The sequence below is a fragment of the Pinus tabuliformis genome, chromosome Q (genome assembly GCF_031772625.1).
Source record: "Pinus tabuliformis cultivar Carrire ecotype Pingquan chromosome Q, CPIR1, whole genome shotgun sequence".
Lineage (NCBI taxonomy): Eukaryota > Viridiplantae > Streptophyta > Pinopsida > Pinales > Pinaceae > Pinus > Pinus tabuliformis.
In genome coordinates, this window is record NC_142296.1 from 1187438269 (window position 1) to 1187455492 (window position 17224).

Below are 17224 nucleotides of genomic sequence, written 5' to 3' on the forward strand. Positions count from 1 at the left end.
ATCCAATGTTGCTCCAATAGAGTGACCATCAGTGAATGTTATAAGTGCTTGTCCATCCCATGATTCCATTAAAAGAGAGAAATATTCATATAAAGATTGATGATTGGGGTCCATGTTTTTGTCATTATGCCATGCCCCTAGAATCATCATTATGTGAAAATTCGGCTAACCCCGAATCCTATTGCAGCAATTGATGTTATTTCTTCTATTTGTTAATTTTATTAAACAAATTATTTGTTGTGTGCTAAGTCAAATATCAAAATAAATACACTACAACCTTCACGAATAAAATACTACAGAAAAAATAAAAACGTTAGAAGAAATAGATGCACACACACAAAATACACCATTATTTTTGGACTAAGTCACTGGAAAAACCCAACTCAGGAAAATCGGCGCAACGGCTAAGGGTTTTAATATTATGCAATAGTGAAAATCTGAGTACAAACTATGGATGCTTAATCTAGCAATCTAAACAGAGAAATAATTGGCAATAATAACTAGTGAAGAAAATTTCTCACTCCACAGACGATCCCACACTGACCTCAACTCGAATTGATCTGCTCCTTGCTCCCTTTGCGTGGTCACTACATCACCCTATGCAATCACTGTGTCCCACAAGCTCATAAATGCATCTCCTTGCATTGTCTCGTTAGCTGTTGTCTGGGAAACTGATACTCTTTGCCTCTGAACCCTCTGCCCATCTTCTAGCTCAGAATCTTGACTTCTCCCTAGCAAAAAGGAAATCTCCCCTAGAGAGATTTGTGTTGCCTCTCTATGGCAATCACAGCCTCTCTACAATGTACTCGCCAGAACTAGAAAACCTTCCTCTAACCTCACTATCTTTGCCCCTTTCTCACTGAATCACTTCCGGCAACAAACAGCTACTACTTCGGAAATTGATTTCCCAGCAAAATCGAACCACTCAAGTGTATTCTCCAAGCCCCATCGACTTCCTTCTTATAACACTCTCTTCAGACTTCAACGTCCATGATTAAATCTTAATCCATGGCTAGGATTAACTAGAAATCAATCCATGTGCTTTCTAGAACATTCTCACCATGACTTAGTTAATACTGATTAATTAGTCATATTTCCTGAGTTTAGACTTAGTAAATATTTAAAAAATGACTAATAATCTAATTAATTTGTCTCTAGGAGAAATTTCTAGAAAATATTTCTGGGTTTTGGAGATCTCATGTATTCTAGCCTCTCTGCAAAATTTCCTGGTTAGAACACATTTGATGCTACAAAAACTAACACTCCCTCTTAGAGAGGAATGTGTTATAGTGTTGCAACCCACTAAAACAACACCCTATCTCTGCATCATCCCTTGTCACACTGCTAACGTCTGGCTATTACTACCCACCAAATACTGCACAACTCTGATATATGCTGCTTCTATGTTGTTGCTGACCCTATTGAGCTTCTACCAACATTGCATCTGCACTACAACTCCCTCTCATATGTTGTTGTTGCAAATGCAAAAATTGCAACTAAGAAGCATCCTAAACACTGAATCAATTGTGATCAGTATGATGCATCTATCACCCAAGTCGCTGACTGCTGCTAGTATCCGTATTGTCACTGAGTCATTTGCGTTGCTGTTGACTCTGCACTGTGCCACTCTAAACTGCTGCCAACTTTGCACTAAATTCTCCAATATCTGACTGCAACTAAACTCTGCATCTGTCACTCTGGCATCTGACTGCATCTACTACCACTGATCCTTCCTGCTACAAAATATTGTGGGCTCCCGTAGCAAGGTATTAATTCAAGAAGTGGACCTCCTCGAGGATCCTACCCATCTGACACACTGGAGTCTCATACTCCTCCTGGATTTGGTGCCCCAATATCTCCTTTTGAGCCTAGTCCCTGGTTGGGACTCTTCTTTTCTTTGCAACTCGCACTAGACAACTTGCACTTCCTCCGGCATCTGCCTCTAGAAACTGGAAGTCGATCTGCTGCCCAGATCTGCATTTGGCTAACTCGCACAGCCTCCTATGGCAATCTCGTACGGTCATCCCTGCAAAGCTGCAAAATCTGTGAGACTCAAAACTAGAGAAAATAAACTTAAAAATCTCCCTCTTTCCCATTGCTTGGTTGTTGGATCCAATACTCACACTCCCTTCTGGAGTGAGAAGATTTACTCACAATTACTGCCAATCTACAACTAGAAAAATTAGATCTCTAAAACTTGAGAACCCCTGAGAGAAATTTTCCCTCTTTGTGTGCTCTTTCTTACTCCTGACGTTATTTTGCACTAGCAACTACTGCAAAATACTGCGTCCAGCTAGAGATCTATTCCGCAAGGAAAATATTGGTTGCTCCCTCTACCTCTAGTAATCCTCGAACTGGAGAAATCTGATTTCTCAGTCACTCTCTCAGAGAAATCGATTTTTCCTCAAGAAATTGGCCCTCCTAGCCAAGAAATTGTGTTGCTTCTGAGGGTTTCGAACTATTGCTTATGCAGAGCTATGAAATTCCTCTTCCCTTCCACAACTGAGCTCTCCGGCTTACAATCTGCGCGTTAATACCATGTGAAAATTTGGCTAAACCCAAATCCTATTGCAGCAACTAATGTTATTTCTTCCATTTGTTAATTTAATGTTAGACCCCTATACTACTAGTGTAACCCCCTATTGTTGTTAGTATAACCCACTTATTATATTGATGTACCCATGTAGTGCCCATATTGTTACTTTTGTGCCACATAGAAGCCCACTATTGTTATTATTGTGCCCTTACATTATTATTGTTATGTCGGCTCTGATTATGTTATAACCCCTTAGACTCCTATATATAGAAAGGAGGTCTTTTCATTTGTATCATCCAAGAATTGTTCATTTATGTAATGTAAAGGAGGTTTCCCCCTCGAAGAGGCTGAATTATAAGGCGTTGATCTTTCTTTTCTATCTTTTCTTGAGCTGGTTTCATAACATTTGGTATCAGAGCTTTGGATTCTATGGTTTCGCTGCTCCAAACAGGTCATCGTGGCATTTTCGCTATAACTTTTTTTCTGTGACGTTTCAGAAGTCGCAAAAAAAACCATTTGAGAAAAATTGGCGCTAAACCTTGGGTCCAAATTTCGGAGCTTTTCGCGCGATATTTTCGGAGATATGATCTGAGGAAGTTGGCCTTTTTGCAGACTCCTGAATTACATTCAAAACAGGTGACCTGGGGAAAATCATCATAACTCTCTCTCTGAGGATCGGAATGAAATTTTGTAAAAAGGTACAGAAAGAGGATGGACTGTAGTTTCTTGTATGTGTGTTTCAGATTCAAAGGTTGAAACAGTGACTCGTGGCACGTCGTACAAGTTCGCTCTACTGAACCAGTCTAAAAGAAAGTCACTATGGGAGATTTCACATAACTCTTCCTTGGAGAATCCAATTTGGCTCAGACTTGTGGCATTGGAAAGAGGATGCAGAAGGCTACTGCAGGTAGCATTTTCAGAATTGGATGATCCGAAATTACAGAGATACATCAGATTCAATATCAGGCTTCTATAAAGTGAAAAAAGGTGTGTAGTTTTTTTTTATTTTTTGTGTAAGCTTGGTTTAACGGAATTCAAAGGGCATAGTAAAACATTATTATCAGTAACTGATTCCCCGAGGAAAGAAAATGCAAACACTTAGTAAGGAACCTGAAAGCTCTAGCATGACTCATGAAGAAGAGGAAGAAATGCTACATAATATATCAAAATTACAAGAACAAGTGCAACAAATGTCACGCTCACAAAATCTAACAGAAGCTAAGATAAGTGGCGTGGAATCTAAGGTAAATGGCGTGGAATCTAAGATAAAGGGAATGGAAGCTAAGATGGATGGCATGGAAGCTAAGGTGAATGGCATGGATGCTAAAATTGATGGCATGGATGATAAGATGGATGAATTGAAGAAGTTGCTACAAGAAAGGGTCACTAATGGTGAAAAGGTAGTAAAGGAAACTCATGATGAGAATAAAAGAAATGTTAATCATGATTCCATAGACTCTAATGTTGGATCGAAGACTCACCATGTTCCAAAAATCGAACAAACAAATTATTGGTAACTAAACAAATTATTTGTTGCATGCTACGACAAATGTCAAAACAAATACACTACAACCTTCACAAATAAAATATTAGATATCATTTTGGGATTCAATTGCGTTAAGTAAGGTCATTCACGTATGATCATTTCCATGAGAGGTAGTCGTAACTGACTAATTTCTCATGATTTTTGAATAGTTCACTTAGCACTCATTGCATCGGGGTAGCAAGCTAAGTGGGCTTGATTGTGGGGAAAAACTCCACAGTTAAGCGCGCTTGAGCCAGAGGAGTTCTGGGATGGGTGACCTCCCGGGAAGTCCTGGTTACCGGGTGCAAGCCCCGGAAGTGATGATTGATGCTATGTGATTCGTTCTCCACATTTCACTAGTTTCAATCCCACTTCTTCACCCCTGTGAGCATCACCCAATGCAATGAGTGCTAAGTGAACTATTCAAAAATCATGAGAAATTAGTCAGTTACGACTACCTCTCATGGAAATGGTCATACGTGAATGATCTTACTTAACGCAATTGAATCCCAAAATGATATCTAATAATGCACTGCGTAAAACCCCCATACTAAAAAAAAAAAAAAATATTGCGGAAGAAATAAAACGTTGGAAGAAATATATGCACACACACAAAATACACCATTATTTTTGCATTAAGTCCCCGAAAAAACCCAACTCGGGAAAACCGGTGCAACAACTGAGGGTTTTAATATTATGCAGTAGTGAAAATCTGAGTACAAACTATGGATGCTTAATCTAGCAATCCAAATAGAGAAATAACTAGTGATAAAAAATTCTCACTCCACAGGTGATCCCACACTAACCTCAACTCGAATTGAGCTACTCCTTGCTCCCTCTGTGCAGTCACTATGTCAGCCTACACAGTTACTGCATCTCACAAGCTTGGAACTACGTCTCCTCTCACCCAGCTTTTGGCTTAGAATCTTGACTTCTCCCTAGCAAAACAGAAATCTCCCCTAGAGGGCTCTACGCTCCCTCTCTACAATGTACTCGTGTTAAAATTGGAAACCAGGGAAAAACTTCATGTGAGTCATCTTATTCATGGCTGATAATATTTTTATTAGATTCCTCTCGTCAAGAGGTGTAGGATTGATATAAAGATCATCGGATTCTGATAAGTATTCATGGAGATATGAATTTATTTTGATTATGGAATTATTATCAAGCCGACCTACAACTCATGTAGGCTCAGAAGCTCAACAGTCGCATCTATTCACCCACCAATGTTGTGTATAAATAGAAGAGGACGTTTCCTCATTTGGACTCACTCATCTCATCACATCTCTCTCTCTACTGCGCAGATATGAGTCTCTTCTCTACTGCGCTGAAATGGGTCTCTCTCTCTCACACATGTGAAGCCGGAAGCTGTTGAATTTGAAGCTGCAACTGCAGAAGTAAAGATTGACTTACACGGCCTATAAGATATCCTCTTTGGAACTGCGCTGTAGTTTCATCTGAACCTCCTCTGAAAGCCGCAACTTTTGGTGGTGGAATGAAGTCAATCCGACGAACGGTTTGCAAGATATCGACTGCCCTAGTTTGAAGCCGGAAACTGCTGAAACTGAAGCTGCAACTGCAGAAGCAAAGATTGACTTGCGTGGCCTAGAATATCTCCTCATCTGAACTGCGTTGTAGGTTCATCTGAACCTCCTCTGGAAGCCGAAACTTTTGGTGGTGGAATAAAGTCAATCCGACGGTCGTTTTGTGAGATATCGTCTACCCTAGTTTGATAATGAAGCCGCTAATGCTGATGCTACTGATCTAGGGTTTGCTACTGCTGATATGAATCAAATTTATTGTACTATTTCTCTCTGCTGAATTATTGAAGATAAAAGAAGATTTGATCAAAGGGTTTCCCCACACATTGTGGGGTTTGTCCCTGGCTAGCCGCCACATCTTGTGTCTCTTGTCTTGGCTTGTTTTCTCTCGATCGTTTAATGTTCTATCTGCACTTTACTTTATGTACATGTGATTGCTAATCGGTGGAATATAATAAGAAAAAGAAGTAAACTGTTATAAGCATAGAATATACCATAACTTAACAACTCGCCAGAACTAGAAAAGCTTCCTCCGGCCTCACTATCTCCGCCCCTCTCTCACTCCTTCGACCTCACTGAATCACTTCTGGCAACACACAGTTGCTACACTAGAAATCGATTTCCCAGCAAAATCAAACTGCTCAAGTGTATTCTCCAAGCCCCATCGACTTTCTTCTTATAATCCTCTCTTGAGACGTCAACGGCCATGATTAAATCTTAATCGTTGGCTAGGATTAACTAGAAATCCATACATGTGATTTTCTATAACATTGTCAGCATGACTTAATTAATACTAATTAATTAGTCATATTTCTTAAGTTTAGACTTAGGAAATATTTTAAAAAACAACTAATAATCTAATTAAGTCGTTTCTAGGTGGAATTTCCATAAACGATTTCTGGGTTTTGGAGATCTCATGTATTCTAGCCTCTCCACAAAATTTTGTGGCTAGAACACATCTGATGCTACAAAAACTAACACTCATTCTTAACGAGGAATGTGTTATAGTGCTACAAGCCTATAGCCCACTGAAACAACACCCTGCCTCTGCATCATCTCCTGTCACACTGCTGATTTCTGGCTACTGCTACCCACCAACTACTGTGAAACTCTGATATACGTTGCATCTGTGTTGTTGCTGACCCTACTGAACTGATGCTAACATTGCATCTACACTACAACTCCCTCTCATCTATTCTTGTTGCAACTGCAACAACTACAACTGAGAAGCATCCTAAATATTGAATCAACTGTGATCAGTATGATGCATTTGTCACCTGAGTCTCTGACTGCTACTAGTATCTACGTTGTCACTGAGGCATTTGCGTTGTTGCTGACTCTACATTGTGCCACTTTGCATTGCATTGTCTAGTATTTGACTACAACTAAACTCTGCATCTGTAACTTTGGCATCTAACTGCATCTACTGCCAGTGATCCATCTTGCTACAAACTATTGTGGGCTCCAGTAGCAAGGAACTGATTCAAGAGGTGGACCTCCTCAAGAATCCTGTCCATCTGACACTCTGGAGTCTCATACTCTTGCTCCTCCTGGATCTGGTGCCCCAATATCTCCTTTTGAGCCTAGTACCTAGCTGGGACTCTTCTTCTCTTTGCAACTCGCACTTCCTCCGGCATCTGCCTCTAGAAAGTGGAAGTTGATCTATTCCCCAAATCTGCATTCTGGCTAACTCGCACGACCTCCTATGGAAATCTTGTATGGTCATCCCTGCAAAGCTGCAAAATCTACGATGCTCAAACTGGAGAAAATAAACTCAAAAATCTCCCTCTTTCCCATTGCTCGGTTGTTGGATCCGCTTCTCGCACTCCCTTCTGGAGTGAGAGGATCTACTCACAACTACTTCCAATCTACAACTGGAAAAATTAGATCTCTAAAACTCGATATCCCCTAAGAGAAATTGTCTCTCTGTGTGTGCTCTTTCTTACTCTTGACGCTATTTTTCACTAGCAACTGCTGCGAAATACTACGTCCAGCTAGAGATCTGCTCTGCAAGGAAAATACTAGCTACTCCCTCTGCCTATGGTAATCCTCAAACTGGAGAAATCCGATTTCTCTATTGCTCTCTCAGAGAAAGTGTTTTTTCCTCAATTGACCCTCCTGGCCAAGAAACTGCACTGCCTCTAAGGGTTTCGAATTGTTGCTTACGTAGAGCTACAAAATTACTCTTCCCTTCTGCAACTGAGCTCTTTGGATTACAATCTGTGCTCTAATACCATGTGAAAATTTGGCTAACCCCAAATACTATTGCAGCAACTAATGTTATTTCTTCTATTTGTTAATTTAATTAAACAAATTATTTGTTGTGTGCTATGGAAAATATCGAAACAAATACACTTCAACCTTCACAAATAAAATACTGCAGAACAAATAAAAATGTTGGAACAAATAGATGCACACACACAAAATACACATTATTTTTGGACTAAGTCCCCAGTAAAACCCAACACGGTAAAACCAGTGCAACAGCTAAGGGTTTTAATCTTATGCAATAGTGAAAATCTGAGTACAAACTATGGATGCTTAATCTAGCAATCCAAACAGAGAAATAACTAGCAATAATAACTAGTGAGAAAAAATTCTCACTCCACAGGTGATCCCACATTGACCTCAGCTCGAATTGAGTTGCTCCTTGCTCCCTTTGCGCAATCGCTGCGTCAGCCTACCTAGTTATAGCACCCCACAAGCTCGGAACTGCGTCTCCTCTCACTGTCTCGTCAACTGTTGTCTGGGAATCTAATACTCTTTGCCTTCGAAGCCTCTGCCCAGCTTCTGGCTCAGAATCTTGACTTCTCCCCAGCAAAATGGAAATCGCCCTTAGAGGGTTGTGCGTTGCCTCTCTGTAATGTGCATGCCAAAACTCGAAAAGCTTCCTATGGCCTCACATCTATGCCCCTCTCTCACTACTTCGACCTCATTGAATCACTTCTGGCAACACACAGTTGCTACTCTAGAAATCGATTTCCCAGCAAAATCAATTGTTCAAGTGTATTCTCCAAACCCCATCGACTTTCTTCTTATAACCCTCTCTTGAGACTTCAATGGCCATGATTAAATCTTAATCGATGGCTAGGGTTAACTAGAAATCGATCCATGTACTTTTTTAGAACATTCTCACCATGACTTAATTAATACTGATTAATTAGTCATATTTCCTAAGTTTAGATTTAGGAAATATTTAGAAAATGACACATAATCAGTGTTTTAAAAATCGGTCGGTCTGAACTAGTAACTGGTCAAACCGGACAGTCAGCAAGCCCACCGGGTCAAACCAGCTTAAAAACCCGGTTTACCTCCTCATTTCACCTTTTTTTTGCCCTAACTTGTCCTAACCAGCTGGTTTGTGGTCAAACCGGTCGGTTAGCTGCCACAACTGCGGAGGACCCATGGAGCACTATTTTCCAAATTTTTAGGGTGTTTCAGAGGGAAAGTAAGGGTTATTTCCCTCCAAAAACACCCTCTCCAAGCCTTTAAAAGGCCCTTCTCCTTCTCATTTGTCTCACACATCTCATTTGGAGTATTTGTGAGTTTGATTGGGAGCTTCTGTAAGGACCCTAAATTCAAATACCAGAATATGTAATTTAAACACATAATTTAAATAATTTATTTAATGAATACCAACCTGTCTGCTCTGCTGCAAATCTCTACTACAAATTGTTCTGTTGCAATTCTTGTTCCGGCTGTGTTACCACAACGGCCAAAACTACATTGCCGAATTTGGGTACAACCTGGGTACTCAGTCTTAGAATTCTTTCCAATCGAAGCACTCTGATCCCCCATGTCCAAAAAATCCAGTACAATCAAGACTCAAGAGTGTTTGTATCTCTGTGTTAAAATTGTTCTCCGTTTTTCCTCCTCCCCCTTCTCAAGATTTCCTTCCTCCTTTTAGTTCCTCGTCCACCACCTTCCTCCCATCTCCGTGTCATTGTTTTGTTACGTGTAATTTTATAAAATCAAATCTTATTTGATTTTTTTGATTTTATTATGATATGGAGATTTGATTTGGTAAAAGTTTATTTATTATTTTAATAAATTAATTTGATTTATTTAATTTATAATTTTAATTCATTTTTATTATTATTTTATTAATTTTAATTTTTAAATTTAATTTGTAAATTAAAACTAACATTTTCTTTTACTTTAAGGATTTATCATATATATGATATTCTGGTGAGATATTAATTCATTACCTTAATTTATATCTTTTCCTGTAGTAACCAACTTATATATAGTGCGATACATGCAAGTCCATGCATATGTAGCTATCGTATGGAGGTCTCGTATGTATGCTAATATTCGTATTTTATTTATAGTTATAGGTGGGTCATTACATATTCGGAATGTTGTCTTTTCAAAAATTGATCTACAATTAGGTTATCATCAGCTTAGGATTACGAAAAGCAATATTTCTAAGACTACATTCTGAACACGCTTTGGGCATTATGAATTCACTGTGGTACCATTTGGGTTGACTAATGTACCAGAAGTATTCATGAACCTTATGAACAGCGTTTTCCACAAATATCTTGATCAATTTGTACAAGTTTTCTTAGATGATATTCTCATCTACTCCAAGAATGATAAAGAGCATGAAGATCATTTACGAATAGTATTATCTTGCCTCAGAAAACACCAGTTATATGGAAAGTTATCCAATTGTTCTTTCTTTCAAAAAAAAAAATCATTACTTAGGTCATTTCATATCTGATGAAGGAATCTCAGTAGATCCTGAGAAGGTAAAGGCAATCATGGAATGGCCAATACCGAAAAATGCACATGAAGTGCAAAGCTTTATGGGTCTAGCTGGTTACTACCGAATATTTGTGGAAGGATTCTCCAAAATTGCAAAGCCAATTACAACCCTCCAACATAAAGGTGTTAAGTATGAATGGACTGAGGAATGTAATAAAGCATTCTCTGAACTTAAAAGGCTTCTGACCAGTGCACCAATCTCACGAGTCCCTAATATGGACAAAGATTTTATTGTATGTATTGATGCATCCAAGCAAGGATTAGGTGCAGTATTAATGCAGGATAGAGGAGTAATAGCATATGCCTCAAGAAAGTTAAAGCCTCATGAAGAACTCTACGCCACTCACGATTTAGAGTTAGCCGCTATAGTACTAGCTTTAAAGATATGGAGACACTATCTAGTAGGGCGAAACTTTATGCTTAAAAGCGGCCATCAAAGTCTACAATATTTGTTTACTCAAAGAGACTTGAATGCTAGACAAAGATGATGGAGTGAATTTCTAAGTGAGTATGACTTTGGAATATCTTACATCAAGGGAAAAGAAAATGCAGTGGCATATGCTTTAACCAAAAGACCTTGAATATTTTCCCTCATACCTGTCAAAGTAGATTGAAGGCAACGAGTACTAGAACATCTCATAAGAGATAGTTGGTATTTAAAGGTAAGATCTAATCTTGATAGTAAAAAGTACTAGAACATCTCGTAAAATATAGCTGATATTTAAAGGTATGAACTAGAAGATGATGGAATCTTGTGATTTCATGGAAGGATGTGTACTCCTGATAATGGGGATCTCCGAGACACCATCCTTAAGGAAGCCCACAGAGTAGTGTATTGTGCACATTCCCAGGTTAAGAAAATGTATACTGATACCAAAAACTCTTCTTCTGGCCAGGCATGAAACATGATATTGTTCAATTCGTTGCAAAATGTCTTGAATGTCAGCAAGTGAAAGCTGATCATTGTCACCCAACAGGTCTCTTGCAACCTCATGACATTCCTATGACCAAATGGGAGATAATTTCTATGGATTTTATCATTGGACTACCTCTCACTCCACAAAGTCACAATGCCATTCTGGTTGTGGTGGATAAATTAACAAAAAGTGCCCATTTCATTCTCGTAAGAGATACTTATGAAGTTGCTGACGTAGCTTGAGTATTCATAAACGAAATTATCAGATTTCATGGAGTACCTAAGAAGATCATATCAGATAGAGACTCACGATTCACTTCAAGAATTTGGACTTGCATGCAATTAGCCTTGGGAACTCAGCTACAGCTTATCATCCTAAGATTGATGAGCAAACAGAAAGGGTAAATCAAGTACTAGAAGATATGTTGAGGATGTACGTTATGGATCAAAAATCGCACTGGGAAAAGTACTGATCCTTAGTTGAATTTGCATACAATAACAGTTACCACAGTTCAATCGGAATGCCTCCATTTGAAGCATTATACGACAGACCTTGCAGAACACCATTAAGTTGGGACAGGTTAGAAGATCAGGTGATAGTAAGGCCAGAATAAATCCAAGAGATGGAGGAACAGGTAAAACAAATTACATAATTGTTAAAAGAAGCACAGGATAGACAAAAGAGTTATGTTGATGCGCACAGAACTAATAGAAAGTACTATCCAATTTGGAAAAGGGACAAAGTTGTCACCCCGATTTATCGGACCATTTAAAGTCATGGAAAAAGTTGGACCTGTCGCCTATTGTCTTGCACTACCACCTCACTTGCATAAAGTTCATAATGTATTTCATGTATCTATATTAAGGCATTACATAGCTGACAAATTTCATAACCTTCAATGGAAGGAACTGCAGGTATCGGACGAGGAAATCATTACATATACTGGAACGTAGGGTTCGACAGCTCAGGAATCGTCTGGTAGACCAAGTTAAAGTCCAGTGGGACAAGTATAGCCCTGGATCAGCTACTTGGGAAGATACAGAAATCATATGTCAAAAATACCCCAACTTGTGTCAATTTTGAAGAACTTTAAGCCATATTTTGTATATATTTACTTTACTTTAAATCAGATACTCGAAAGCATTTTTGGAAGGATCACATATAAACGTGAATTTTTATGTTACTTAAATATGATATATGTTATCTTCTTAATTCTACTGGTACGTGGATACCAAGATGAAATATGTTATTTAAATTAACCTTACTGAGTTATGGATACCAAGATGAAGTTCAATATTTGATTAACCTTGCTATAAAATCTAAATCATGAATTATGATATGAATTAAGATATTATAAATTTTGCTTCGTTTATGCATATTGATATGATTAATGAGATAGAAATAAAAGAATGATTACAATTTCAATATGAAAGCCAATAACATGAGCATGACATAACCAAGTATGTTATACTATAGATAACAACATGTATGAGCTATACAGAAACCATTTATTTTATAAATATGGATGCATATGTTATAATATATGGACAAGTGTTTACATTGCAGGTTACCAAAATGACCACGTGATGACAAAAACTTCAGTACAATTAAAGCTCAATGAGATTCCATGATAGAACATTGACTCTGGTCCCACTATGAGGGGTGGAGGTATTACCCACTGTTTATCCTCCAAAACCTGGAGTCATGGGAGGACTGTGCGAATCACACTCCCCTAGACGTGTGATGATGATTGCCAGATGTCTACTGAGCAATCAAGTTGATATAATCAACGTTGATACGCTTGAGAGCCTACAAATGGTTAGTTAGTATAGATAACGCCATAGCATACTCTAGTAGAGGACAGATAGGATGGAAGCGGAAGAGATTATGAAGGATAGGATAATTCTAGAATAGTGTGGGAACCCGACAGGGGAAGAACACGAATATTATAGTTGTAAAATCTTAAAATATTCAAGAAAACAAATTTTAAGTACCCATATAAAACAAATTTAATCCTGAAATACAAAGACTTATATGCTCACACTAATCACTAATATATTTTGGAAACCCTAACTTCCATATGAAGTTTTTGGAAGGAGGGATGTATGTAATGACCCACCTATAACTATAAATAAAATACGAATATTATCACACATACGAGACCTCCATATGATAGCTATGTATGCATGGACCCGCATGTATCGCACTATATATAAGTTGGTTACTACAGGAAAAATATATAAATTAAGGTAATGAATTAATACCTCACCAGAATATCATATATATGATAAATCCTTAAACTAAAAGAAAATGTTAATTTTAATTTACAAATTAAATTTAAAAAATAAAATTAATAAAATAATAATTAAAATTATAAATTAAATAAATCAAATTAATTTATTAAAATAATAATAAACTTTTACCAAATCAAATATCCATATCTGAATAAAATCAACAAAATCAAATAAGATTTGATTTTATAAAATTACATGTAACAAAACAATGACACGAAGATGGGAGGAAGGCGGTGGATGACGAATTAAAAGGAGGAAGGAAATTTTGAGAAGGGGGAGGAGGAAAAACAGAGAATAATTTTAACATAGAGATATAGACACTCTTCAATCTTGATTGTACTGGAGTTTTTGGGCACGGGGGATCAGATTGCTTCGATTGGAAAGCATTCTGAAACTGAGTACCTAGGTTGTACCCAGTTTGGCAGGGTGGTTTCGGCCATTTTGGTAACACAGCTGGAACAAGAATTGCAACCAGAACAAGAATTGCAACAGAACAATTTGTAGTAGATCTTCACAGCAGAGCAGACAGGTTGGTATTCATTAAATAAATTATTTAAATTTTGGGTTTAAATTACATATTCTAGTATTTCATTTTAGGGTCTTTACAGCTTGGAGAGTGTTGAGTTTTCACTGGAGTAGTGGAACAACAGAGAGTTTAAGCTAAGTAGTAGTCATCATGCCTCCAAAAGCCAAAGATACTGCATGGGCTCATTGTGATATGATTGATGGCAAAATGATCTGCAAATATTGCCAAAAATCCATTGAAGGAGGGAGTATTAACAGGTTCAAGCAACACTTGGCTGGGATAGGATGCCATGTAAAGCCACGTGGAGCACCAAATGAAGTAATAAGGCATATTAGGGAAAAATGCCTTCAGAAGTTTGAGACTCGAGTCACTAAACCAATAGAGGAGATTGTGACTGCAAAGTTTGGGAGTCAAGACTCAACAAACTGAGTTTAATGATGATCATGATGACTCATGAGAAGTTTCAAGTGATAATGTTGATCACTATTTAGTATTATCATATATGTACACTTGAGTCTTGTAGTAGGCCACTGGCCCCATAGTTTGTAGGCTTTGTTTTTGCACTCTAGAGGCCATTTAGAGCCTCATTAATTATGTATTTTGTCGATGATATGTATTGCACTTGGTGCCATTTTGATATATTCACCTTTACATGATTTATAAATGAGCAATCTTTGCATATTTTGTCTCTATTGGCTTGTAACCATGGTTTTAAATCTTAAAAATAGTTTTTTCATTAAACATTAATTATTTAATGTATTTTTTTAAAACCAGTTCATTTGGACCTAACCAGTCCCTGTTCGACTGGTTCTAGTTCGAAACCCTGTTCATTAGGTGGACCGGTCTGTCACCGTTTCAAATTTTTAAAACATTGCTAATAATCTAATTAAGTCGCCTCTAGGTGGAATTTTCAGAAATGATTTCTAGGTTTTGGAGATCTCATGTATTCTAGCCTCTCCACAAAATTATGTGGCTAGAACACATTCGATGCTACAAAAACTAACACATTACTTATTCAAGAAGACTCCTCCCAACTTGAAAAGGAAGCTCTAATACACCATTGAAAGCCCTTGAAATTAAAAAGCATGTATCCACATCTTCATCCATATAGTTCTCAACCCCATGATGTCGATCATAGTTTTGTTCAAATTCGGCATGCAATCCTATAATATCCCTCATGGAGAAATTACCTTTGGGGAACAACTCTAATCTAGGGTTTTCAATGAATACAAGAAGGAATGGTATTTCATTACAGCATTATAATACTCATTAATTTATGAAATAGTGATTTCTATAATTGGATACACAACACTACAATAAAGAGTTTAGCATACAATTGTTGATTTGGGGTAGCATTGGATGTGCTCTAGCCACGAAATTTGGTGGTGAGGTTGGGGCACATGAGATCTCCAATACCCATAAAGGGTTTGGACAAATTCTAAACATATCAGAAGATATTAAAATAATTAATATTTTTTATGGAGTCCCGAAGTCTAAACTTAAGGAAAATAAAATATTAATGTATATTAATATGAATCTGTGTTAGAGTGATCCAAAAGACATGGATCAAGCTAGATCTAATCTTAGCCATTGATTAGGGACTTAATCTCGGCCATTGAGATGTCAATAGGAAAAGTAGAAGAGGAGGCTTGAGGGTCACTTGGAGAACACACTAAAGTGATCACTTATTCTATTCTCTACAGCGGGGTTTTCTAAGAGAGATAGAATCAGTGATCAAGAGAGCAGCTGAGGAGAATTGAGTACAGAGAAAGGGAGAAGGCAAAGATTGTGTCGAGAGAGCAGCGCAGCAGCCAAGGAGAATGACGCAGAGTCAGCGAGGGCTCACACAGAGGTAGCCAAGTATTGCGCAGAGCACCAGAGGGGCCAGTGTGTCTGACGCAGAGGCCCGGAAAGCTGAGGTAGGGCCTCGTGGGGCTGACGCAGGGCCAGCGTGACAGAGAGGGGCTGACACAGTCCAGATTGGGTAGACACTGGGGTTGCAGAGCAGTTTTGTGCTAAAGATTTGCCGGAAGGATTTTCCAGGGTTTCAGCCAGGAGATTTCTCTCAAACTGTGAGGTATAGCTGCTAAGTAAATTATTCGTTGGGTAGGCCAGTTTCGGCACCTAGATTGTACTTTGATATTGGTTAATAAGAAAACCCTCAAATAGCTGCACCGGTTTTCCTGCATTGGGTTTTTCCGGGGACATTGATCCAAAAATAATGGTGTCATGTGGTGTGTTTGTTCTTGTTTCTTTTAGTTGTTGATCTGTAATATGTTGAGCATGCACTGGTGTTTATTTTCAGTATTTACTTTGTAAATAACTTGTTAAAGAAAATTAACAAGTAGGTCAGAATAAATCAAAAAAAGTGCATGAAGGGTTTCTAACTAAATAAACTTAGAAACTTTAACAACAATTGATTCCACAAACAAATGTTTGATTCAACAAGTGATTATAGACTTACAACATCATAACAAAGTTTACATAAATTGTAGCTAACCATCACCAATTAGAGACCTATCTCAACCCTGTTGTCATAACCACGCCAACCAATCTCACTGGTTGTTCCACATTATTGATGGCCTTAGTTGCTTCAGTCCCAATCAGTCGGCATCCTCCTAACTCTTATGGCCTTCTATTTGAACCTCCTTTCTGCTACCTGCAACCTTATAAAAAGCCTCTTGATCTACCGTTGTCACAATGAATTGGTCCCTAGTTGTCCTCTACCTTAGGAAGGCCTCCTCGTTGCCTCAGAAACCTTATTTACTGCCTCATAGGATTGATTTCATTCTTGCTATGACCGAGAATGAGTCTCTATCTCACAGGGATGATTTTAGCCTCGTTTCTATAGAATATGGACCTCTAACATCTACGTTGCCTCAGAGCATTGATACACGGCCTCACAAGGTTGATTTTAGCCTTATTGCTATAGAGAATGGGCCTCTAACCTCCACGCTATCTTAGAGCACTAATTTGTTGCCTCACAAGGATGATTTTAGCCTCATTGTCATAAAGAATGAAACTCTAACCTCCATGCTTCCTTAGAGCACTGATCCACTGCCTCATAGGGATGATTTTAGATTCCTTGCCACAGAGAATGAAACTATAACCTCCT